The sequence below is a fragment of the Chenopodium album genome, chromosome 9 (genome assembly GCF_948465745.1).
Source record: "Chenopodium album chromosome 9, dcCheAlbu1.1, whole genome shotgun sequence".
Lineage (NCBI taxonomy): Eukaryota > Viridiplantae > Streptophyta > Magnoliopsida > Caryophyllales > Amaranthaceae > Chenopodium > Chenopodium album.
In genome coordinates, this window is record NC_137842.1 from 4,082,103 (window position 1) to 4,094,296 (window position 12,194).

The 12,194-nt window shown below is 35.4% G+C and overlaps 1 long non-coding RNA gene and 1 pseudogene across 3 annotated transcripts; both read left to right on the forward strand.

The window, feature by feature from the left end:
• Positions 1–4,660: 4,660 nt before the first annotated feature.
• LOC145559423 (tRNA-specific adenosine deaminase TAD2 pseudogene) lies at positions 4,661–6,871 on the forward strand (annotated as a pseudogene). 2 transcript variants are annotated; one of them, XR_014092715.1, is made up of 2 exons: positions 4,661–4,818; positions 5,739–6,871. The product of XR_014092715.1 is annotated as a tRNA-specific adenosine deaminase TAD2 pseudogene, transcript variant X2 (transcript). The 2 variants fall into 2 exon arrangements; XR_014092714.1 differs by having other exon boundaries at positions 4,662–4,818; positions 5,748–6,871.
• A 1,420-nt stretch (positions 6,872–8,291) lies between these two features.
• LOC145559424 (uncharacterized) lies at positions 8,292–11,350 on the forward strand. Its single transcript, XR_014092716.1, has 4 exons — positions 8,292–9,133; positions 9,388–9,490; positions 10,023–10,112; positions 11,093–11,350. It is a non-coding gene; the product is annotated as an uncharacterized LOC145559424 (long non-coding RNA).
• Positions 11,351–12,194: the final 844 nt, after the last annotated feature.

Consider the following 12,194-nt stretch of genomic DNA (forward strand, 5'->3'; position numbering starts at 1 on the left):
TAGCTTAGTCTTTTTAATACCCATTTTATGGGTTCACCAAGTTGGATTATTATTGAAGTTTTCGTTTTTTTTAATCTAATAATTTTTCTTAATTATTATATCATCAAAATATAATAGTATAAAAGATAATAGATAATAGATAATGACAAAATATATTGTATAAGCTTAAAAGATAGATTTTAATATTAAAAAATTAAAAATATTTCATAATCTTATGGTAATACCCTACTATTATAAGTTGACGTATAATGCAAAATCAACAGACATCAAACAATTTCGTGTTAGTAATTTGTGTCAAATTTAAATCATAAATGGTTGGGTAATTCATAATTTTACTCATATATTTAATTGTTACTTACATTATATAATTGTTACTTACATCGTGTTTTTATTTGAAATACTTTATGATTATTTGCTTATGATTTTATGTGCTATTTTTTCCTACAGATTTTATTTGATTAGAGAATTAAATTTGAGCAAAAATGATTGAAAATTCAAAGTACGAGTTTCTCGGCTGTTTCACGACAAACATTCATTGTGACGAAAATTATTGAAACAAGTGTACTTAAGGTAAGTTTTGATGAAAATTATTGAAACAAGTGTTCTTAACATATGTTTTTCATTTAAAGTTTTGAAAAAAAATTCTTAAAAATATAATTATTTTATTATTCTTAAAGGACAAGGAAGATGCAATAATGAAAGAAAATGATATGAGTCATGTAGTTAAGGAAGATGGAAAACGTTCTCATGATGAAACTGATAATTATAAGGAAGATGACAACGATTCCATCAACAACCCATTTAAAAAAGTGAAGGTATATACTCTTTTAGATATTTGTTGCTAGATATTTAACTTTTAAAATAAAATGCTATTGAATTTACTTACCATTTATATATGTATATATATTGCAGGTTTAATTTCACGATCGAAACTTCTTATATAAAGATCAAACAAGTTTAATGGGGCGAAAGGATATTTAAACTTCATAAGTATCATTTTCCTATTTTTTTTTTTGAATTGTATGGAATAATACTTGTAGCTCTTTAAAATATGTTGTTATTTATTTAGCTATTTCTTTAATTATTATTACCTAATCTATTACTATTAAATAAATAATTATTACCTAATAAACTCTTTCAACATACCTAACAATTATAGGAAAAGGTAATAAAATAAGTATTTATTTTATTTCTAAGAATCGTGCCATCTTCCATAAACATTGAAACGATATTTATTTATTTATTTATTTATTTTTTTTGACAAGAGCTTAAACAACAAGAAATAACTAATTATATGACAAAATTAAAGGAGGATAGACTACAGTTCGCCGTCGTAGCAAACATGCGCTCTGTCCACCACTGTCCGATCTACCTTCAGGATGCTACACCCATCAAAACTATTGCGACTGTCCATCGAACTGAAACATCAGAATCCTATGCATCCTTGCCAAGTCACACTTCAAAGTAAGCCCCAATACTCCGCTATCCTTACAATAGTCCATCAAGAGTATTTTGGGCATGTCGCAAGTGGATCATTTTGCGAATCACCTCGGAACCCCAATTGACTTGGTGGGAGGAAAAGGGGCCGCATTTCAATTCATTGTCGATAACATTAGAAAACGAATTTCGAGTTGGAATGCAGTAACTCTTTCTCAGCCTCCAAAATTAATTTTGATCAACTCTATTCTCATTGCCATTGCCTCCCATGTCCTTAGTTGTTTTGAGATGCCGATCTCGGTTTCAAATAAGGCGGATTCTCTTGTTTTGCGGGTTTCCTGTGGTCTAATAGAGATAATAGCGGAATACACTGGGTGAGTAAAGACAAAGTGTGCATGCCTAAGGGTATGGGAGGCCTGGGCATCCGGAGTCTAGGATCTTTTAACTCGGCCTTGCTTATGAAGCAGGCTTGGCGTTTATTTCACAACCCTCAGCTCTTACTCGCGCAAGTTTGCACTGCCCGGTTTCAGAGTCCACTAGCTAAAGGTCTTCAGGCCAGGTTCGGTATCGGAATAAGAATTTCTCTTGGGGATTGAGGGGTTTGATAAGAGTAGAGAATACGCTTCTCTCGTGTGTGTGGTTGGAAGGTGGGAAATGGTAGGTCTATAGTGGCAGGGAAGGATAGGTGGTTGAATGGAAGAGTACAAGAATTTAAATTTTCGGTCACTTTACGCCAGGCTAAGGATTGGAAAGCGAGTTACTTCATTTGCCCGTCGGGAAGTGAATGGAACCTCGCTCGCATAAGTTCGGCGTTTGTCCACACAGATGCTTCCTTAATGGCGAGTATGGAGCTACCGGGTAATGGTAGTGACTCAGAGGGTTACTTGTACTGGCAATTCCATAAATCGGGTCATTACACGGTCAAAACGGGGTATGCATTCCTTATACATTCAGACTCAACACGTTTCACTGACCCCGTGTTATGTCTCTATAAAATCTTCTGGTCGCTGAACATCATGCCTAAGTGGAAATTGTTTATGTGGAAACTACTACATAATGGAATTGCTACAAAGTCTAATTTGGGGAGATGCGGTCTGGCGGTAGGCATATGTTGTGACCTCTGCGGGACACAGGTAGAAGTTTTACAGCACTTGTTTAGGTTTTGCATGACTGCGCAGGTCGCATGGAGGGGGGACTATTACATATCTTCTCACAAGCTAACGCAGACCAATCCTTCGGCGATTGGATTATGTACTATATCCGGCTGTTTCTAAGCCAGGATGGTTTTGAGGGTCACATGACGACCTTTTTTATTGCGACTCTTTGGGGGTTATGGATAGCGCGTAATCACAGGGTCTTCAGCACGCATGACACTGTTACTATATCGACACCGACAATTATTTCGGAAGGTCTTCGCTAACAGGGTCTCTTTACTGCGAAGAAAGATGGGAACCTTCGCTCCTTGCACCCACCTGAATGGGTGAACGACTACCCGCCGGGTATTTATTGCGCTGTGTTGCAGGAATCGGGAAGTGGTAACTTGCTGGGGACAACAGTTATTCTGGTTGATGGCTCGTGGAACAGTCGCACTTGTAGATCAGGTATGGGTTGGTTTCCGAAGGTTCGTCAGTACGGGGAACAGGGGTGTCTAGAGGGGGCCTCATGTGGCCTTGCTCAGTCAGCTCTGCATGCAGAAATAAATGCCTGTTTGGCAGAGTTACAATGGGCGGTCGTAAGGTCGATTTCGGAAGTTACTATTTATACGGATTCTACTGGAGTTGTTGGGTGTCTTCGAGATGCACAAGAAACGATATTTATTAATTTAAAAAAAATTGTTACAATTTTGAAGCAATATTCAATAATTGTTTTAGAATTACAGTGACACAGATACAAATAAAAAAATAATAATAATAATAAATAAAAAAAAAACACAAAAAATGATAGCTATGAAATATAAAATGAATATACTGTACTCGTAATTGTATTCACGTTTAATTATAGTGGTGATAAAGTAAATATATAGTAATTTGTATACAAGACTATTTTAAATACCTATGTAAGCTTAAAAAAAAAAAAAAAAAAAAAAAAAAAAAAAAAAAAAAAAAAAAAAAAAAACCTATGTAACCAATCTTAGCACCTTAAGTTTTCATGAGTTGCCTAAATTTATATTATTAATTAATTGAAATGATAAATTTTAATAATCTTTATAATTTTAATAAATTTAACAATTTAGATAGTGATGGAAATATACTTTTCAAAAATATACGGAGTAATAATTATAATAATACAAGTATGTCATATAATCTTAACTCATCTCTATATTGGAATATTTGTGAATCAGCCACGAGTAAGAGTTTTACTTTCTTTCTTCCTTTTTTTTTTTAAAAAAAAAATCACATTTACTGAACTAAACTGATTGGAGCTAAACTGAACTGAATTGAGCTGAAATGAATATTTTATGAGAGAAGGAAATTAGGAGTTGAACTGAACTGATTGAAGCTGAACTGAATACAAAATTAAATAGATTTGACTATTAAGTAGTATTTGATTGTTAATTTTACTCCCTTCAATCCTTTCATAATAGAGTTTTAAAAATTAGAGTGTAGTAACTAAAGAAGAATTTTATAAAATATAAAGTATAGAAAATTTAAAAAAAAAAAAAATTTGACTCAAATCTTTTAAAATGAACCTGTGCATCGCACGGGCTTAACACCCATTTGTAGTAATAATAATGTTAAAATCTGATCTGCTCGACTCTCTGCTATCCTGAAATTCGCTCTGCTGAAATTTAATCTACTTTGCACTGCTGAGCTCTGCTCTGTTCTGCCCAAAAGCTCAAAAGAACAGAGCCTTAGGCCCTGTTCTTTTAAGCTTCTGGGCAGAGCAGAGCAGATTTCAGTAGATCAGAGCAGATTGAAGCAGGGCAGAGCAAAGCAAAGCAGGGCAGAGCAGAGCAGATTGAAGCAGCTATTTTTAAATACTATTTTTAAGCAGAGCAAGACAGAGCAGATTGAAGCAGAGCAGAGCAGAGCAGAGCAGATTTCAGCAGAGCAGAGCAGATTTCAGCAGAGCAAAGCAGCTCTAAAGAACGGGGCCTTAGTCAATTACTTGATCATGAGTAACTTTTAAACGAGTAACTCGAGTAATCGAGATACATAGTGTGGCCACATAGAAAAATCCCCCTTAATATCTCTTTTCATTTCTTGTCAAATAAAAAAAAAATATATATATATATATATAATAAAAACCCAACGGTGCCGTTCAAGTCCGGCAGTGGAGTGGAGTACTCGTATTGGTATCACCGAGTAACCGGCGATAATCGGAAACCGGAGCAACCGGCGACGACGGGGTGCTCGGCAAATTCCGTCGACTTTATCGTCGGTAAAGTAGATGCCTTTCTTGTTGATTTGTTTAATTTTTCAAGTATTGTTTAATTTAAGTTGCTAATTTCACCTTCTTTAATCTTCATTATACCTAATTATACCAATTGAAGCATTATAATCTCTCCAAAATTCTTTTTTTAGTTTGATTTAGTTGCTTTGTTGTAATTGTTAGAATCCTTTCAATGAATTTCGTCGTATTTATTTTGATATTTGTAATATGATATTTTGATATTTGTAATCTGTAATTTTAAATAAGACATTGGTGAATTTTATCTATATTCTGTAGGATAGAGTGCCCCAAAGGGTATATTATAGACGGAATTTGATCCCGGGTCTTGAGTACCACCCCCAAGGCTTTGCCGAGTAAGCTGTATAGCACTTTGGCATACTGGTGAATTTGATGTTAATTGTTGTCCAAATTTGTATGATCTTGAATTCTTCAGTTGCTCTAAAATTATAATACTGCAGTTAACATGTGCTTCCGAAATATGCTACCTTTAATGGGGTTGCTTGATAGTTATAGATTTATCCTATATCAGTAAGAACCTGTTGTTGTTCATTTATTTGTAAATCTAACTGCTTCAGCTCATATAATGTGAAAAATTATCCATTAATTTGTGAACCGCCAGCTATGTATAGTCGTTTTTAGTGTAACTACACTCAATAATTATTGTATTCTAGGTAGACACTGCAGCAAATCAGCAAATGTATCGCATTATTCTCGTTACCATTGTCTGGTAACATTTGCTACGTGTTCCCTTAAGCCTGTTCTGAATTCTATATGAGTAATCAACTTGCCTCGTCTTCAATTTCTGAACCCAATTATTGTTTGGAATTTAATTTTTGATTTGTTATTTTTGTATATAGGATTTTGAGAAGTCTCTATATTTGTAGTAATGTTTCATTTGTTCTTCCTAGTAAATGCAGGAATCAAAGAATTTATTCTCAATATATGGAAAACAGTGTTATTGTTATAATTTCCTTCATAAATCAGATGCCTTGGTCGTGCGGTGTTTAGAATTCTGATTTTGGTATAACTTAGAACTCTCACTTTGAAGTCGTTGGTGATGGGTTCGGTTGAGGCAGAAAAATCTTGTGATATTAATGCTTTTATGGAGCTTGCAATAGAAGAAGCAAAACTTGCTTTGGAGAGACTTGAGGTGCCTGTGGGTTGTGTGATTGTTGAGGATAAGAAAGTTATTGCATCTGGGAGTAATCGTACTAACGAGACACGGAATGCTACAAGACATGCAGAGATGGAAGCTATTGATAGCCTTCTACTGCAGTGGCAACAAGATGGACTTTCTGAATCAGATGTTGCTAACAAATTTTCAAACTGTGTTCTATATGTTACATGTGAGCCTTGCATAATGTGTGCAGCTGCTTTATCATTTGTGGGATTAAAGGAAGTGTACTATGGATGTGCTAATGATAAGTTTGGGGGATGTGGTTCAATTCTTTCTCTTCATTCAACTAACTCTGAGCACTCCAACGTTGCAGGAGCAAAAGGCTATAAGTGTACCGGAGGGATAATGGCATCAGAAGCAGTTTCTCTTTTTCAAACTTTCTATGAACGTGGGAATCCTAATGCACCCAAGCCTCACAGGACAGTTGTTCAACCCTGACCTCTTCCTTGTTCTGTGCTCCACTATTGTTCTACGTTCGATCTTTCTATAACTCATTGACGTTACAAATGATATAGTGTATATTCAGCAGCAGAAATGTAGAATGATAGAGGGTGGTCAGCCTCTTCACAATCCATTTAAAACTTCAAGTGACACCTCTCAGTTCTACTGGTTGAAATATGTTGAACTCTCGACAAAGTATTATTGTACCTTTTCTGGGCAGATCTTGTGGCAAGGGGGCAGTATCTCAGCATATACTCTTGTCATCAATGATAAAACTTAACGCCATTATATGGCTTAATGACTATGTTCCTTGGTTATTTCTTGGATTTCAAAATGTGATAACTGTTGACCTTTACAGCGCTTGGCGTGTGTAAAGGTACGCTTGTTTTCTTGCTAAAACTTATATAATCTTGTCAAAGTGAATTGTCCATTTAGTGTTAGATGTTGTCCCAATGTAATTTAGCATAGAGTGACCTTCTTTCTTATTTGAAAACTCTAAATGTTTTTGCATTGCCAATTGATTGCTTTGCTGATGGTCATGAATGCATGATGCCAACAACTTCTATTACAACTGCAAACTACTTTGATTAGTTGAATTTTTCAATTCTGTTTTTTACCTTATTTTTTTCTTGGATATTCTATAGTGCAAAACTTTATTTATCTATAGTCAGGGCAAGAGTGTCTTTCGACCAGAAACCAGTCTTAATACATTGGATCCTATCTGAACTTTGAAACATGTCTGTTTTGGATGAATAATGCTATGTTGGAAACTGCCTTGGAGTCTTCATAAGGCATTCTTCTGCTTCACCAACTGCCAGCCTTTGTCAACTTTAATTCTCTCAGGAGCTTGTAGAACAATATAAAACTTCTGTACCTATGATGAATACGACTTGTTGCCTCTGTTTAATCTTCTGATGGGGGTGAGCGCATGATTTCTTATGGAGACATGAACTGTTAGTCTATTAGTGTGCTTGTTCCTTTATTGTTAATACTTGCAATATGTTTGCAATAATTTAGTTATGCTTGTCGGCTTAGTAATCATGTGAACCTCCTTTTTCTGCTAAAATCCTTCATCCGCCATATAACCTACCTTTCCTCTTTGCTCCTTTTTTTTATCGTAACTGACTGTTTTTCTTTTTACATTCTGATCAATTCCATTCAATCAGAAATTCATAAGATGTTTACTGTGGTGTGGTCATGCTCCATTTGAAGCCTTCACCATGAAGATTAGGGTATCTGAACCTAGTATAATTGTATCTATTTGATGTATGTTAATGTGGACAGTAGTTTACCGAAATTGTTTCATTGAATATCTGCAGTTTCATGACTACTTTGATACCAATGTTTTTAGAAGATGCACATGATAGGGATTCTCTCTGTCTCTCTTTTCTTATTTTCCCCCCTTTATAATGGAAGAGTAACCCCATCCTTGTCTAATTTCTGCATGTCACTTATGATGAATTCTGACTGAGGTGATTTGTACTATTTGGATGCTGCAGATACAGTCACACCACTCATACAGTGTGTATTGCTTTCTCTGTCCAATTGAAGGCCTACTTAAAAATGACTACACAAACCATTTTTTGTCACAAATAGTAGAGATTTTTTTTTTTGCACAAGGGTCCTGCTAATCAAAAACAAATTTATGTGTATAATTTGTAGTTAAATAATGGTGAGTATCTCTTGATATGGTACTGAACTACAATTTATGACAAAGTCACGCGCCTACCACTCTACCATTGACAAAATTTATTAGAACGCATAAGTTAGAAGCTTTTTTCTTAGCTTATAGTAAGTCAGAACTCAACAACCTGAAGTGCAAATTGGTTTCCTGTAGTCATATTACAGTGCTAGTTGACCATGTTGATCTTCTGGAATTTATGACTGCTTTTGAGATTCTTGGGTGGCAAATTTTTTTGCCTAAACTTTTTCATGGAATAAGAACCACAAAACAGATCCGGCCATCCGGGGAGTGAACTCCAAGTAATATGGTAGTGTTTGACAATTATGGTTACATATTAGATGTTGTATTACTGTAACTATTTATGCTGAACATCCTTTTATTTTTCTCTCAATTTTCTTTTGAAAAGACCTCTAGAATGGAAAAGAATGCGGGGAGATTTTGTCGGTACAAAGTACATACAGGCTGAGATAACTGTATCAGGAGCTACCAATCTGTAATGGTTGCATTTTTACCATTTTTCTATCTCTTTTAGCGAGAACTTAGGAGTGTATCGGGCAGGGGAGGTTGGTAAGGAAGTTCAGCTGTAGCATAAGTAGCATATCTGTGTGTACAATATTGAATAGATTTTACCAAATACATTAGTGGGTCATGCAACATGAGGTCACCGTGCTTTGGTTGCAGTCCGCAAAACTACATGGCAGTATGGCATGACGCGGTTATGATGGCAGGGTTTACATGGCAGTATGGCACGACACGGTTATGATTAGCAGGGTGCTAGTTCGGCACAATCAAACTGTCAGTAGAACAATGTGCCATGGCCCATGGACCAGCAATCCAGCACATTAGCACAGCATGTGGTCTGTGCCATGCCATTGGTTGTCATCCAAATACCATGGTACAGCCCACTGCCGTACCTAAAGTTACCTCTATTAAGCATCTCAGCATCTAGGGGAGCAGTACTCATTGGATTAGCCTTATTCTCTTATTACAGCTAAATTCCGGTAAGAAAAGTAATGATGATTAGTAGATTCTTATTACACAAAATTCTACCCTTGTAGATTCTCATATGGACTCGTGGTATCAATTGCGGTTAATTTACTTAATTTTGAGTTTTTCATGCCTAATCTGTCACTTTTAGCAGTTAATTATGGTTACTTAAGTTATAGGATTCAGGTAATAGAAGTTCATGTCCCTTTCTGTGATGCTGAATGCCTTGTTCTGATATTCACACCAACTACATGCATTAATTTTGCAGGTTAAGCGGTTAACATCAAACAGCCGACCTGATATTTCTCTATAATGGACAAGAAGTACGATATTATTCTCTTTAACACTGTAGATTCCTACTGATGATCAAGGTGACCATGTCTATATGTTTTCAGTGCTGATTACATCTTTTTTATGTATCTTTTTCTTGTAGTAGAGCTGATTGTGGGCCGATCTAGCATACACCCCATTATACTGGTTCATTTTTGCCTGGCACGTCGGTGCTGGCCTTTTTTAGGCCTAAAAAAATCGTTGCCATGCCTGGTATAGTTGGGGTCATGATGTGAAAACCTTGAGTACTTGACTAGCTCAAAAAATTTTGTCTGGCTTAATGACTTGTTGAGGCAGTCATATTTCAGGCCAGAAAATCTCTGCCCAAATCCGGTCCTGTATGAGACCTTCTCACTTGATTAGCTATTTACATACTCTATGTATCCTGATTGAGCCGTGCTCACTCGATTAGCTATAATCCAATGCTTACTTGCTGAGATCTCTTCTTACCCCTCTTGCACCTCTTGTAAGGAAAGGAAAGAAAGAGTGTAACTTTAATAGTCTAAAGACTCTATTATTGCCATAGTTACCTGATAATCTACTTTATTAATTCTGTCATTTTCCAACATGTAGCTAATGATGTGGGGTAAAGAAGAGCATAATGCTTTGCATCTGGAAAAATCCTCTTTAAAGATGAAAGGCATAACTAGTAAAGCTTGAAAGGTACCTTAGTTGCCCTGCCCTGTATTTTCTTGAGTGGTTTATTTGATGTAACCTTGATTTGATCTTGCCTTTTATCGCGTAATTGTACCTTGAGCTCCTTTTCCTTTCACTTATTAGTTAATTACTTTTCCAAAGTAGACAGGAGTGGAAATCCTTAACAGCAAATCTTAAATCTTCATCTGTTTGCCTAATATCGTACTGATATTGTCGTAAGTGTTTTGTATCGACGTGATTGATATTACTCTTTGTTAGTACGAAGGTTTTACCGTGCTCTAGCTTTCGTTATCACGACAGCATATAATCTTGGTGTTTCGCATAGGCTTCCCTGTGTTTTGTTTAGTGTGTGTACTGATCCCACATTCCTTTGTTAATTACAGATTACTATAGGGCCTTGTTGCTGAACTATTGAACAATGTTATGTGCAGGAAAAAAGCTGTTTTGAGGAAATGTTGGTTTAGTATTTGGTTGTCACCTCCTCCATCTTTTCTTTAGTTGACTTCAGAGACTTATTTGACTTGTGAAAATTATGGATTGCTAATGATTTGACGGCATAACAAACGTCCTATGGAATGTTAGAAGCTAGTTGACATTCAGTTTTTTAAGTTAGCAATCCCATAATTATATGCTCCTCTCGATTTGTCTGGATTTAGTTATCACGTTACTTTACCATAATAAGTACAGATTTTTATATGAATACTTAATTCTAATTATAGGGATTTGGTGTATAGTAATATAATACTCCGTATAAAATTGTCCAACACCTCTAACACTTTAGGGCTTCCAACACTTTAGAATTAAGGGCATACTGAACAATACAATCACAAATCACTATTATGTGTGATATTAATTCTTTTGAGGTAGGGGATTATTACTATCTGTGTGGCGTGTACCTTTCCAATAATTATAAAATAAAAAAAAGTGATATTGTGTGACAACTTTCTCCGAACATCTCTAAATGGTTTTCACTACTCTTAATGCAGATGGAAGGAACATGAGATAATATGGTAGAAGATTTGGATGTTTGTTTATAAGTTATATACCCAATTTTTTTCTACTAACAATAACATGTCTACATGATATCAATGAAAACTATGATTGTGTAATTTGAACTTGTAACGTAACCCCTTAATCTGGACTTGGAAGAATGTATTGTTTGTGGAGCCTTAGGCAATGACGGCAGTTTGGTAAGGGTGAAATAAAATAATGCTTTCTAGATTATCAAGACAACCTTAGAAAGCAACTTGAAAATTGGTTGAAGATGCTTTTGAAGATCATAATAAGTTGACTTTAATTCATTATCCCTTAGCCTGACCCTATCTAGAATGAACAAATAGTTTGCTTTAATTGGAGGTGTGAGTTGACAAATATTTGGCAACCCTATCACAATTGATAAATGGATATCATTAGCCATGAAGTGCATGTACTCATCATCATGACTAGCTAGCTTAGTGGGTGTTTGTTCCCATTTATATGATCTAAATTCTAATTGGAGTGCTTTCTTACTTCTCTTGCTTATATCCCACTTAATATGGTTATAGATTGAACCACATCATTAGCTATTATTATTCTATTTTCTTTAGTAAATATGGTATATTCCTTAACTATTGGCTTAATTTCAATGATTTTCTTACCAACATGGCAACATTATTCACATGATTTCAAGAAAAGTATTGTTTTGTTTCATTTTCCCTCCTTAATCATGATGCTTACCCTATTTGGATGACTATTGATGCAATTTTGTCAACCCTCCCCATTTTCGACATAGTGGAAAAAAGTCAACCATTAAAATTTTAACCTTGGATTATGATGGATTAAGTTAACACCTTAATATTCTGTCGAAAAAAGTCAACCATTAAAATTTTATGTTAAGATAGGAAAGTATCTTATATGATAATATTTTAGGAAGATTGTGATATTGTGTGAATATTTATCTTGTTAGGTAGATTATTCCCCAAGCTATTAAAACACGCGCAAGCTATTAAAACACTCGTGGAAGTGGGGGTCGTGGAGCAAGAACCAGTGGCAGCAGCAGTTCCACGCCTTCATCGTCGTCCTCCCAGAGCGCAGTGCGTGCAAACAAGG